The sequence below is a fragment of the Gallinula chloropus genome, assembly GCF_964237585.1.
Source record: "Gallinula chloropus genome assembly, chromosome: 6".
NCBI classification, from domain to species: domain Eukaryota; kingdom Metazoa; phylum Chordata; class Aves; order Gruiformes; family Rallidae; genus Gallinula; species Gallinula chloropus.
In genome coordinates this window covers 15,078,897-15,093,266 of record NC_140091.1, presented here as the reverse complement: position 1 = coordinate 15,093,266, position 14,370 = coordinate 15,078,897, and positions in this window count along the sequence as shown.

Genomic DNA, 14,370 nt, shown 5'->3' with positions numbered 1-14,370 from the left:
AACCATTCAAGGGCTGCTTTTTCTCTGCAATGGGTTTGAATATTTTCTTGTAAGCGTCTACTTTGTATCTATATATGTGCTAGCTGCCACTCTGTTTTTCTCTTAGGCTGCTTAAAAGACAATTGCCGTCCTATATTAAAAAGGTTGTAGGTTGTGTATCACCTTTTATGCTATTGGAAAGTACATAGCAATTATACAAAAAAATTCAGTTAAAAGCAAATGTCAGAATTGTTTGCTATCAGCTTTATCTTTTCCTTTAGCGATGGTTTGTAATATTTGTTTCCCAGTATTCAGGATTATCACTAAGCAATGATGTATAGTTTGAATTTTCATAAACTGCCAGGAACTGGAAATGAACTTCCAAAAGATACAAAATGCCACAACTTCAATAAATATTTTTATATACCTTAGAAAAACTCTTGATATCATCTTGTCTTGTTGGTGGCAGATGTTAATAGGCAATAAATATATATATTGTTGTTCACTGGACAAACAAAGATAAAAGACTGAAATAACTGTTTCCCTGCATTATAAACTCCTTTTTATTCCTCCTGTTCATTTAAACCCTATCCCAGATTCCAAATTTAGCTCTACAGTAGATACAAATCACTGAAATTTTCCTTCTGTCTTTATAATTTCCATTTTTATTGCTGGTTTTACTTTTTAATACTATATATGAATATAGGCAGCAATGCAGTGTTTGTAAATTGTGATCATATTTTAATATAATGCAGAAGTTTAGATAAAGTATCATTTGACATTGTTAATGTAAAGAATCCTGACTTATTCTTGAAATAAAATAATAGTGGGTTTTTTCCCCTGATAATTTAGATTATAATAAGTGGCCTTTGTGGAAAGTGGCAGAATGTACATTATAGGAACCGATTAGAAAAATGATTTGCACTTCTGTTCCTTCAAACTGGCCAGCTTAACCAGGTTGCAGTTCTCCTTTGTTGCATCACAGTATTGTAGAGGTGAGGTCAGCACAAATGGTTTGCTGGGCTTCAGCAAGTCATTAGTTTTGATCCTTCTTTCTTCCAAAGATCCCTCTTTGCGTTGCTGCCACGCAGTAAGTGCAATATTTGATAAATAGCGTTATAATGAGGAATTATAAAATTGTCACCTGGCTTGGTCAGGAAGGAAATCCTAGGGGCTCGATCGTCCATGGGGTGTGTTTAGCTGTTTGACTCTCTCCTAATATGTTGCAAACCCAGTAAGTCGACCTTTGCAGAGATATTTGAATTGAAAGTTGTTCCATTTAAGCTGTGATGGGAGCAGTTTTGTGCTCCTTCGGTTTCATGATAAAATATCTTCCTGTTGCATCAGTGGAGTTATAAACACACCCGGAGGGACATTTATTTCCAGCTTTCTGTGTGGTGGAGACTTATCTGGTCCCAATTGCTGTATCATGTGAGGTAGACAGGTGGCATCAGGCGGTTATCAAATAAAAGATGAAGGCAGCAGCAGCAGGTTACGGCCTCGGGCTCAGCAAATTCTCGATTCAGTGGCAGCAGGTTCAGGCCTGAGGCAGGACAGTATAGCTGACTCCTGCAGAAACAAAATCAGACCTGTCACCAGTGCAGTTCATCCATGACTCTGTGCAACGGGAAGCTACAGAAGCTATATGGAGCCATGCAGTTACAGGTCAGCCATGCAATTTGCGACATCTGGCCTACTTGTTAAACCCAGAATTTCCCCAGAAATGGGAACTGGGTAATGCCAGCTGCAAAAAAATATTTATTGAAAGGGGCATTATGAAACCAAATGCTTGGTTACATAGGGGATTTTGAAAGGTGTTTTTATGCAATGTGGAAATAGACACAGGTGTGAGCAAAGAAGTGTAAATACAGATGAACTAGATGTCCTGGTCTTGGCTACCAACAGCTGCTTAGAGGTCCCATTGGGTCAGCGATAAGATCCTCAGGACCATGGTAGATGAGAACACACAGGATTAGCAGAATTTGTTGCCCGTCAGGGAAAGCATGGAAGAAACAATCTTTTGTACATACCTGTAAGGGAATCTGTATTTAAGCAAATGTACATTTCTTTCTTTCATGCATATGCCCAGATGAAAGGTTTTTAGCCTCAAACCCTGCCCATGTTTCCAGGATTGGCCTATAATTATTCTTTCTTTCCATAAATTGTGCTGGTCTTGGATCCTTAAGACCAATGTTGGCTATAACAACTTTACAGCTACCGCTTATGAGCAGCAAAAAAACCACAACAAAAAACAAACACCTCCTTTAAAAAAATAAGGAAAAGAAATCTAAGTAGACGAGCAGAACTTCCCGTCTTCTAAAATTCAAAGCATAATATTTATATTCCAAGAAATAAAAAATCCCAGGTCTATTTTAATCTTGACAATAGAACTTTTAATCACTTCAGAGTGGAGGCAGAGTGAGCTATTACCTGCCTGCTATTACACTACATAGTCATAAACATTCGGTCTTCCTATTTCTAGTGCTGAGAGCTTGAAGTCAATGGGAGTCTTTCCATTAATACGAAGCAACAGATCAATCCTGAGAGCACAGGTTTTATTCATTGTAAGGCTAGGCCATAATAAAAAGAAGCTAAGTGAAATATAATTCATAGAAATCAATTGATTTATCGATCTTCATACACTGATGTATTAAAAAAAAAAAGTGCTGTTTTTAACAGTATCCTGCTTTACAGTCTTCAAGTGCATCAAGAACCAGAAGAAAAGGTCTGGCTCTCCAGAACATTATGTCTTCTTTACACATGAAGCTCTTTTGAAATCAGTGACAGTACAGCTTGTGAAACTGTGAACTTAACTGTACCCAGAGAAACACCGAGCTAGTGTACCAAGAAGTTTTCTCTTTTGCTAAGTGTACTTGCATTGGTTTGAAATGGAATAAATTTGCTTAGCTGAAAACAAGGTGGTTGTTCTCACGGAAAAGAGAGAAGAAATTCTGTGGTGTCATCAATGACCTCAAAATACATGGGCAAAGAAAATGTATAAACTTACTGTGTAATTGTATAATGATTTACATCAGTGACAGACTGGTTGTCTGTCTGAATTTATCCATGGGTGTGCTTTACTGTGATTTCTAAAGCAAGTGCTGAGGTCTAAGAATTCAGGGTGGCAGTTATGAAATATTAAAAAAATCCACAGGGGATAAAAATCTTTACTACTAAACCCCAGTTAAAAGCTACATAATTACTGAATAATCATTTTTTTGCAATGAAAAGTGTCTTAAATTTTTGAAATAATGCACATTTAACATAGATTGGTATCTCAAGCAGATGTCTCCTTGACATGTGCATTCAAGCTGTTGGCGGTGACCTTGTAGGGCAAAGCAGTTTTGAAAATTAGTTTTTGCCTCCCAATCTGTGAAAATAATGCTGTAGTGAAGATTTAATAAAAGTTATAGCTTCTCATAGAAGCTTATTTCAGCAAAGTAAACTATTAATTAAAATAACGAATGTCAGCTATTTCTCAGCTTGACAGTTAACACAACACAGCTTTTGCTTAGCATGATGTACAGAATGTATGGGAGACATACCTATAATTCATTTTATCTATGTATGGTTCACTTATATTTTAATACAGCAGTTTTCTTAGTGGTGTGAGAGCTTGGGGAAAACCCATCTGGCATGCAAATATCGTATGGCGAAAATGGGGGAGTAAAATGAAATTAGGGAATTTCTGAAGGATTTTAACTTTTGCAAAGCAAAGGGGAAAATTTGTAACCCTGTCACTTGCCATCTATGTTCAGCTACCTCCTGAGGTGGAGCAGAGGCAGAGGGATGGGATTGGAAGGGGTGTGTTTCTATTGCAACATGGGTTTTGCTTAAAATGAAGAATAAAATAGCAAGAGGGTGGGATTATGGTTTTGGGTGGGGTTATGGTTTTGAGTTATATGGTGGTATGAAATTAAATGCCACTCGGGAATTGAGTCACCTGCTCTAAAAAAGGTCTGGTCTGGCAAAAGTTGTCGCTGGATCTTAGCACAAGTTAAAGCAACCCTCCAGAGTTTTGCCCAGCATTGCAACCTCTCCTGCCAGGTGGTACAACCAAACAGCATAGGGGCGAGTGTGCAGCCCTGTGTGTCTCACCTTCCCTGTATACAGCCCCTTTGTGAAGGAACTAGTAGATTTTGTATGTAAGTTTTGCATCCTACTGTGGGCACTCCTGTGAATGCTCTCTGCCTTTGTTGTCCTGATGGTTTGGTGTAAGAACATAGAAATGAATGTTTAAGGTTCTGGTTTCCATTCTTGACTTGTGTCTGAGCAACCTTGTTAAGCCTGTGAGAGAAACAGAATCACAGAATGTTAGGGGTCAGAAGGGACCTTGAAAGATCACCTAGTCCACCCCCCCGCCAGAACAGGATCAGGTCATAAGCAACCTCTAATTTTGCAGTTCTGTGTGTTTGTGAACCCAACTCGAGGTGTCTGAGCAGTTGTAATTTCAGCTACAGGCATCACTCATTCATATGCGCTGAACTGCTTGCTCTTTTCTGTCGGAATCCCAGAACTAGGAGAGCATGCTTTGCAAAGTTTGTCCTTAACCTCTGGCACAGGTTTCTTACCTACAAGGTGTATGTGATGCTTTTTTTTCTGTCTGAATGGTTTGTGAAATAGAGATAACTTGGCATTTGATATTCCTGTAGAGTTAACTGCCCTTCGTAGCTGAGAAAGCAAATTGCGGAGATGGGTTAAAGGCCAGTAGATGATGTAAATAAGGTGATGGATTCAGGAAAGCCTAAGCTCAGGTCCAAAAGCAGTCAAAAAGCTTATAAGCATTTATCTCAGAAGTCAGCATTTTAAAAATTTGATGGTCAATGACTAGGAAGCTTAAAAGTCAAAAGCAACGTACTTGGTGTGTTTCTTCAAGAGCGAAGGGTATCATTTCCTGGAGAACTGTGGCTTAATATGTTTTTGTTTGACTGAGGGGCTGCTTTCCTTCTGTGATACAGTTAGGAAAACCACTTCTATTTAAATAGTAAAACAAATGAACAGATTCTCTTGCCTCTGAATTTAATTTTTTTCTAATCCTGTACTCTGTGGCACAATACTTGTAGTCAAAGGAAGGAACATTTTATATCAGCACATCATGAAAATACTGATAACGCAACTCTGAAATTTCTCTATAAATAGTTGGGAGTACACTAGCTGAAAAGGGGGAAAAAAGCCCTATTGTAGCTGGGTTTCTCTTTTTTTATATGGAGTGAAACTGAACCTGTGCAGATATCCTGAACGATTTGCAGCAACACTGCACTCAAAACTGACTGGCTAAAATGTAAAGATTTTTTTAAAAAGAGGAATTCTAAGATTAAATTTGTCCCTAAGTCAATGGTTCAGTGAAACAGGAGAAAACATATCAGAGTTTAGATGTTAAATATAGGGCTGCCCACAGAAAAAAAACCTTCATCCAGCGTTCAGATAGACACTGAATTGCATCTTCTATGTTTCAGTTTTACTCACGTAGATGTGCTATCACTATTTAGCATTTAAATTTTTGTGGGCTCTGGCCCTGATGCTATGCTAGACACTGAATTAAGTCAGGTCATTAGCAAAGAATAATGTTACAGCCCCTTCACGTTAGCTTTTTTGCACTCTTCTTCTCCTAGAGCTTGAAATCTTGTATAAACTGCTGGTTACCTGGTGTTTATAGACGTAAAGAGTGCAGGGAGTAAAAACTTTTGGTTTGGTATGTGGGGTTTTTGGTTTGGGTTTTTTTTTTAAAGTTATTAGAAAGGGCTTTTATTGTTCTGAACCCTTGCTTGGACTCATTCTCGCTGCAGTCAGTGTAGCTGTAACCAACATACTTCATACAGCAGCACTGATTGCAGTGAAGTGATGGGAAGGAATCACTCTGTTGGCTGGAAGGCTCCGTCTGCAGAGCGATTCAGCGAGTGGGAGCCAGGAGCAGTATATAGTAGGCGAGAGACTTGTTTGGCAAAAGTTGTGTAAGTTTTCCCTGGCAGTTTTTGCCTTGTGAGCCTGCAGTCTGTCAGTCTCCAGGAAAGGAGTCACTCAAGGTACTGAAGATAAATACAGACATTAAAGGCCAACTTGTGAACTCAGTACCAAGGGATGTGTCTGCTGAGAGTGCTGAATCCTGATACTTGTGTTTCTGTGGGTAGAAATGACTGTTATTTCAGCTCTGTTCTCAAGGGAAGGCCTTCATTAGGTGTGTGTTTGGTCCTCCACTGCAGACTTTTTGGATTTGAGAGGGGAACATTTCTTGAAAGCTAAACAACTTGTGGAACTTGCGCTTAACAAGTGAGACATTGTGTAAAACTGGCAATTTATTTCAAATTAAATCATGAGTAAAATTTATTAAGATAGAGAATTGATAATGTGAGTGATCCCAAGTTACCTCATCCCCACAGACTGCTGCATGCCTGCTAAACAGCAGGAACCTGGTATGTCCTCCTAACAAATGCATGGTAAAACGCATAGGTCTGCAGTAAGCTCATTTTTTGAGACACTACATGGAAAAAATAGTAGAAGATGGTACATGTTATTTCCAATTTTCAAAGTGTGTACAGATGGTTGGTTACCAGGGCTCAGCTACATGGTTCACAATAGGTCCCAATAAACTGAACATGTGTGGGTCCCCCGTGTTTGGAGTAGTATTAAAATCATACTATTAAGCAAAAAAAAACCCTCTCCCAAAACAGTTACAAGAAGACAACAGGATGCATTTATAAAGGTGTTGTGTTAAAACATCATAACTCACTAAATCATTGCATGCAGATTATTTGCCATAGCTGTTGCATTGTAAAGCACCTGACGTCAGTAATGCTAAGAAGCTGGTATCTGGAACACTGGATTTATTGTCTGAATATTTTATTTCAGATTTACCCAAATTATTTCTAGGACCACGTTGGTCCAAATATTACAGAAATTTGGCTTATAAGGTGATGCTCTTTCTACAGTGAATGTAAACAAAAATCAGTATCTGGAGAAGGAGTTGGACAGAGATACTGCTGGGTTGTCCTCAACATGGCTAAAAAAAATATAAGCTGGAATTTTTCAAGTCTTAATTCTTATAAAATCTTGTATTTGATGCATGTGTATGGTTTATACATAGACACACCACTCTGTTTTGAGACTATGTTTCATTTGACAATACTTTTGGCATTTTTGGTATTTATGCAGTTATGGTTCATGAAGAAAATATGGTGCTCCTTGGAATTCATGGGGAAGTGTCGTGTTGCTGATTGAATTCTGTATAAAACAGGTCCCTCTAGTTGTGTTGTGCTTTTTTATAAAAGACAACTGGCTGCATCAGAGGGCTGTAAGCAGAAGGAGGGAGCTGTAATACAGACATGCCTACTACTACTTTTGCTATGATCTGTATCAATATATGCGTGTCAGAAGAGGTCACACAGCATGAACTAGCTTGAGCATTTGTCTTTGACATAAATAGAACAAGGCCGTCGTGTTATTTTTCACAGGTTTTAAAATGCAGAGTTAATGGTTATTACAGTACCCGTTTTCATGTGATGTGTTCAATTACCTCTCTGGTGATGGAGTAAGGAGCTCATATTCCATTTTCCTTTCAAGGCATTTGTCACATGTTTTTGGTGTTGGAATTCTGGGTGCTGCTGGGGAGTGACATTTTTGCCCATGTTTTTCTTCCCCCTTGCATGTGAGTAAGAGCTGAAAGAGTTGACCTGATTGGTTTTTATCTGTGAAGGCAGAGAATGATGGTGCAGCAGGACCTCCAAATATTTCTTTTAAATGTTTTGGTTGGTGAAGTTTTGTAATTCTTATAAACAACACTAATCTATAGCTCCTCCATGTGAGGGTCATGTGGTCAGAACTCACGTTGGGGGCAGACTGTCTTTGTGTATAAAGCTGTTATTGCAGGAACATGTACCACTAATAAACATGGGAAAATGTTCCTCTAGTTAGTTGATTTTAGAGGAAAACCAGATTTTATTCATTAACTTATAACTTGTTGGTACTGTGTGGTACCTAATCAACTAAAATACATAACCACTTCTCTTTAATGCTGTGACATCTGCTGAGGTCAGACACACAGTACAGCACAAACGTAATGTAAGGTATATTAATTTTAAAAAAAAAAAAACCCTGTAAACATACAGTTTACTTTAAACTCATGAACTAAAGTTTAGTCAATTACATGAGATATGAAAGGGTTTTTTTCCTAAAGATGAGACATCACAAAATCAGTAGTATTTCTAAATCTTATTGCAAGGAATTAGTAAATCTGGAGAAGCCCATTGTATATGTGACTACCTGCAACCTAAGCCTGGTTCTGTTCAGTCAAAGCCCCAATGTGACAAGTAGGGGTCAGTTTTCACCTCTTTTTCTCTCTGTTTATGAATATGTTTGTTTCCAATTCTCTTTGCAATTCAGCTGTGCTAGTGCTTAGATCCAGGCATGAAGACAAGACTGGCTTTAGAAACCGTATCAGACGTGCACTTGCTTAGGTATTAACCACTTATTTCCTGTGCCTGTTTCTAGCAATTGATCACAGAGTTCTTCATGTGATTGGCAGAGGAGGCTCCTTGGAGAGAATTCTTCAAAGTACAGTAAAATAAAATATTATTTATGGGATGTTGTTATAATCACTGGGGTGAATTTAAAAGACCTGACCTTTCAAACATGGGCACTGATAAGGGATTTCAATATGAAATATCTGTGGTCTTTGGAGATTATAATGCAATATTGCAGCGTTGGGCAGTAAGCATTTCCTTAGTGTCTGTGAAAATCAGGCCAGGACTGAAGAAGTGTGAGTGCGCGTCACATTTTTCGGTGCTTCTAAGGGGCATGGGAGATGTCCTTTCCTGGTTTTTTACCTGTGATTTTATGGTTTCTTAAGGGTGCTGTCAGTAAACCCAATAGGAACTGCAGGTACTCAGCAGTTGTTAAAAGCAGAGTAGGTCTGATTTCCCGGGTGCTAAGCACCTTTTGTGTTGGGTGACTCAGAGACAGCTGTGCTTGCTCAGCAACTCACAAATCTGAGTCCTCACTGCAGGTAGGCGCAGTTGGAAATACTGGCTCTTTTCCCAGAACGAATCAGGTTTAGCACTGCACAGGAGAGCTTGTCTTACCCACCTTTGTCCTCACGCTCACAGGCTACTTATATTTAGCTGATGTTGCTGGTACAGAATAACTCATTTAGGTGCGAGAGCCCAGTCTTCATGCTTCAGTCACTCTGAAGGCTTCTGTAGCAAGCAGCATCGCAGCTCTTTTATGGTGAAGAGAGCCGTAAAACTATTTGAAGCTCTGAGCATATATGAAGTGTCTTTCTTGAGAACCACGTTTCATAATGCTGGCTAAGTGCTGCTCAGTTGCATTTGGGGAAGCTGTATCAGTAGCACTTGACAGCTGATTACTTGGAGAAAGTAAAAGACGAATCTCATTCCTTTCTCTGTCGTTGATGTTAGTAAAAAATGTTTGTAATGCAACTCCACTAAACCAGGGAAATGAGGACTTCCCTACTGTAAAGAGGCTTCTGCACTGGCTGGTTGTTGGATTTAGGACTGTGTTGTTGAGAGGGTGAGTAATGACAGCTGTAGCTCTTCACTCGTGTTCTCTTTCTGCTACTGTGACTGACACAATTGTCACCAGCCCAATATTTTAATTACAAAACATTAGGAAAATTAAATGTAACAATTGGAAGATGCCACTGACCCCCCTGAAATTCAAGCACATTGGCCACTTCAAAACTAGAGATTGTTAGGCATTTTTGTAGCCAATTTAGGACACAGTTTAGGACATCATAAACATCTCAAGCTCATCCCAATTAGTTCATGTTTATAAGTGAACTGGGAGGCTTGTGGAGGCTGCTCAGTTTGTGGAGTAGCTGTGTCCCTAAAAATAATGAATTTCTGTGGTCAGTATATATTGTTGACTTCACAGTTTTTATAGATTTCCCATGCTCTAAAGATTAAATCTTTCCAGCTGGTAGACAAATCAGTCATTCATTTAATGGATTGCTTATCTTTACAATGACTGTTCCTATTCCATGCATATATAAAAAAATAAAAATCTGATAATTGGCTCTATTTACTGGCATTATTCAAGTGAAGTTTAATATATCTTGTATAGATATTGATTTCAAATGGTGCACATGTATTGACTAGAAATTAAAGTTCTCTGTCCTCTGCAGAGGAGGACTCTTCTGACTAGAAATAATAATAGTGAAGCTAAGCAAAATATACGATTTTAAATGAAATTGCCATCACATAGTTTCAGACAAATGTACTTGCAACTTCACTTACCACAGGATGGTATTTGCAGACAGACTGTCTGAAAAGAGACAAAAAACCTTCTCCTGAGGGTAATATCAGGACAATTTTGTTCATCTTCCTGTAAATGCAGGGAAGCCAGCTATTAATGGACTTAATTATAACGGGCACTGTTGGTTTGTATTTAGCATTATGCAGCAGCAGTAAGAACATTTTATTTTCATCATCCAGAAACAGTTTAGAGTCCAGGTGGTTCTGCAACAGAATGATGAAGCAAAACTCAGATTCTTTTTCATATTAAAATAAAACTGTATAGCATAAATGCACCGTGGACAACTTGTCAATATTTATCATAGTCTCTATTGAGAAATGCATTACCAATTTTGCTAAATGATTAAGCATGATACGTCTGGCTTGGCTGGATCTAATTCTGTTGCCTGCTATGGAGTTGTTGTCCGATTGTGGTTTGGATTGGATGGAGTAAATCAGAATTACCTGTAATTGTTGCTCCCAGTATGTGTGATCTTATGCCACATTTAAACAAAAATGTAATTGCCTCTGTTGGACTATCTACATTGAAAGTGCTCCTCTTCCTCCTTTGGCAATTGGTGAATATGGTTTTGTGTTAAGCCTAAGCTATAGGCTTCGGCCAGGAGAGCTTCCTAGCCCACTCTGTGCAACGCCGCTGTCCAGGCTCAAGTTTCTGTAGAAGGCAGCTGCTAGAGGCATTAGTGCCTGTCTGAACATGGGCATTCCCTCCTCCTGTTGAAGGTGAGAAGGGGTCCTCTGGGCTCAGCTGAAAAGTGATAGTTTTGGGGCTGCCTTTTGGAGGGGTTAAAACTAGCTGCTTCTACGTGCCTCCTCTCTTTACTCCTGGCAGGTATTCTTACCAGCTGCAAATGGCTGTTATTAGTTGCCACCTTCCAGGAGCAGGGAGGAGATGCATGCCAGCAGGTAGTTCTGGTCTCAGCAGAGATTTATGTGGTTGTTAGTATCTGAGAGGTGTTAGGAAATACCTCCATAAGCTGCTCCTAAGCTTTGATTTCGCTTTCATTGAAACAGTGCTGGAGAACTTCATCAGTGGGCTATTTAATCTCTGCTTTGATGTAGATGGAAAGGCTTAGCATAACACGCAGCACGTAATTTTTACCGATAAAGTGTTGGTGAGGATTAAAATAAAGATGACATCTTTCACTGTCTCCAGTTTTGTTTAGCATTCTATTTAGATACTAGATCATTACTAAAAGCCTGTTGTCATTGAAGAACAGACTCTATTTACTACCTGAATATTAACTGTAACTTGAGTTTGATCTAGCATGAAACCTTGATATGGAGTGATCTAATAATTCTCATTTGAGTTGGTTAGCTGAAAGGGAGTAAACACAGCAGCTATAGTTAGCAGAATTTGGCAGCTCATATAATAATTTTTTTCCTGGTCCATTAGTTCCTATAATAATTGAATAACATAATCTGATTCTGCAGCCTTTGATAATAACTTTTTTTGATAACGATTTTATAAAGTTTGCCATGTTGTGTATCTTGAGTAAGAATAATTAATTTTAAAAGATTTAACTCAGGTATGGTTAGCTTACTGTGAATATGTGGCCTGATTTGAAGCAAATATCTCTGTTATGAATTGAATCATGGTAACGCTTCTGTAACTCTTAAACTCCTCTGGAGGTGTTTGAATCAAACACTGACCTAAACTGACCTGGCTTAGTTTGTGTGACCTGATGGGATCATAGTTGTAGGTGGTATGGCTGCAGGCATATTGAACATTAGTATTTCACTATAAGACAGTGTACTTAATATTTTGTCCACCAGTTTATAAATTAAGCATTTATCCTGGAGAGGCTGTTGTGCTTCAAAAGATTATGGGGCTCAATTTTGTCCTACCTCAGGCAAGAATCCTATTTGTTGCAGTGTAGTTTTACCAATGGACTATGAATCTGGAGTTTTGTTTTATGCCTGCTGAATAACTAATGCTTTGAACCATAGATCACACAACAGGTGATGCCCACTTTCCTTTGTTGGATGCCACCACTTGTACAACAGGTATTTTAGATGCTGAATTTTTGCTGTATTTTTTTAAAAAAGCCCTGAAGGCCTGATTTTATTTTTTTTTTTGGTCATAATACAGTCCCTCTCACTGCTGTGTTGGGATATGCAAGAGTTTCCCTTAAGCACGTCAATAGTCACCCTGCTGGCAAAGGTGGCACTGCTATTTTTAATTTTTATGGGGCATAGATGATCTTTCCCAGAATCTGAGGAACAGAAGATCTCATGTACCTTTGTTCTTGGAGGTCGACAAGAAATCAGATCAGAAGTCAGTAGGTATTGAACTAATAGAAAAGGAGCCTTGGTACTGTGGTTAAAGAAACAAAGTTGGTTTGGTTTTTTTTTAGTGCTGAAAATATTTATGTGTAGGATGGGTTTCCACGTTTGTCCTTTACTATTGTATTGACAAAAAAATAAATACCTACACCTGTTTGTTTTTCATCAGGCAGAAATGTGTAGTTCATTCAAATATTTGCCACCTTGTTTCACCTTGTCCCAAGATATTTACATCTTGGAACCCACTTCAATTTTCTTGTTGTGTTGGACTTTGAAGTATTTGGCAGTGAAAGAGATGTTGTTGACATATCAAACACCAAATATTACTTTTAGCTTTAACTGCTTATACTGTAGATGCTGCATGGAAATGAGACACGTTTCAACAAGTTGACTTCACCTGTTCTTTTCAAGGCAAAAGAATTTTTATTTAAGGGAAGGAATAAATGGCCAAGGTATCAGAGCATCAGACACAGAGGTAGAATTTCTTATTTTGGGGTAAATGAAATAATAGCACGTCCCTTTCCTGGATTTTGTAAGGTAACAGGACCTTATCTCCCACCTATGTCTCACCCAGAAGTTCTCTCCCCTTCTCCTGAGGTGGAAAACACACAGCCATTTAAAACTTCAGTTAAAAATGAATCTCATGGGCTCACCTCACTCACTGCAGCTGCTTGTTTCTTCAAGTTGAGCCAGCTACTTTTGTGGGGCTGAATAGGCTCTCATGCCCCATTTTGACTCCCACATGTTACAGTATTTAAATAAACCAGTATGAACATGGTAAGTTGAAATTTCAAGGTGAAGGCACAACATAAAACAAGGCAGCCAAAAGGGAAGGTCCCCAACTGGGGAAGCATGGGACATGGATAAACTCAAAGACAATCATAATTGCAGTAATAAACATCCCAGAGGAAGTGCAGATGGAGTGAGCTTTGCCATAATCCTCTTGAAATCAGAGCAAGCCATCAGTTAGTGCTTACCTGAACTACAGTGCCTGCTAGAGACCCCAACAAGGCTGGGACTCCATTGTGCGGGGCAGGGAACCTGCCTATAGTTAGGGGCAGTTCCTGTCTTCAACAGTTTGTTTTCTAAATAGACCAGTTTGACTAAAAGAGAATGGTATGTGGAATCCTTAAAAGTGTGGCATCCATGTTGTTAAGGTTTTGCCGCCTTTTAATCTCTGTGGCAGCTCTTTCTGTTTGATATACATCTTCTGGTAAAATGATGGAAGATTGACATGTTTAAATATCGTGGGTCCTAGACCTTCACCAATTACAATAGTAATAAAAGCACCTTTTGGGGTCACTTGTCTCACACTGTAAAGTGTGTCCATGTTTTTGTGTTTCTTTCGGGGTGCTTCCCAATAAATCTCATTAAATACTTGAAGTGACTGTCAGTCACTGTTTTGGTGCAAGTTATCTCAGTGCTTTATTGCTTAAAGATTTGCATTTTAACATCAAAAAGTCTTCACCAGAAATTAAACTGAAAGCTAATATTGAACAATAGCAAACAAGAGTAAGGACTCCTGTTTGCCTTGTGATGTTTTTCATGGAGACAAATGTTATATTTCAGACACAAAATGAATTATTTTTTTTTCCCTTAGCTGGCTCAGTGTTTTGGTCTCCTGTCTTTAAAATGAGGATAATTTACTTCTTTTTCCTCTGCTACCTTTTTCAAATGTATGCTCCGTAGGACAGGAGTGCTCCTCCATGCTGAGCAGAAACACCACCAGCAGCGTTGAGTCCTACTGTGCAGAACCTGTTAGAATGTCACGGGATAGGGATTTCTGAGCAGAATCAAGCTGTTTGATGTTCATATTCTGTTTAGAGGTTCTGCATGATGGTTT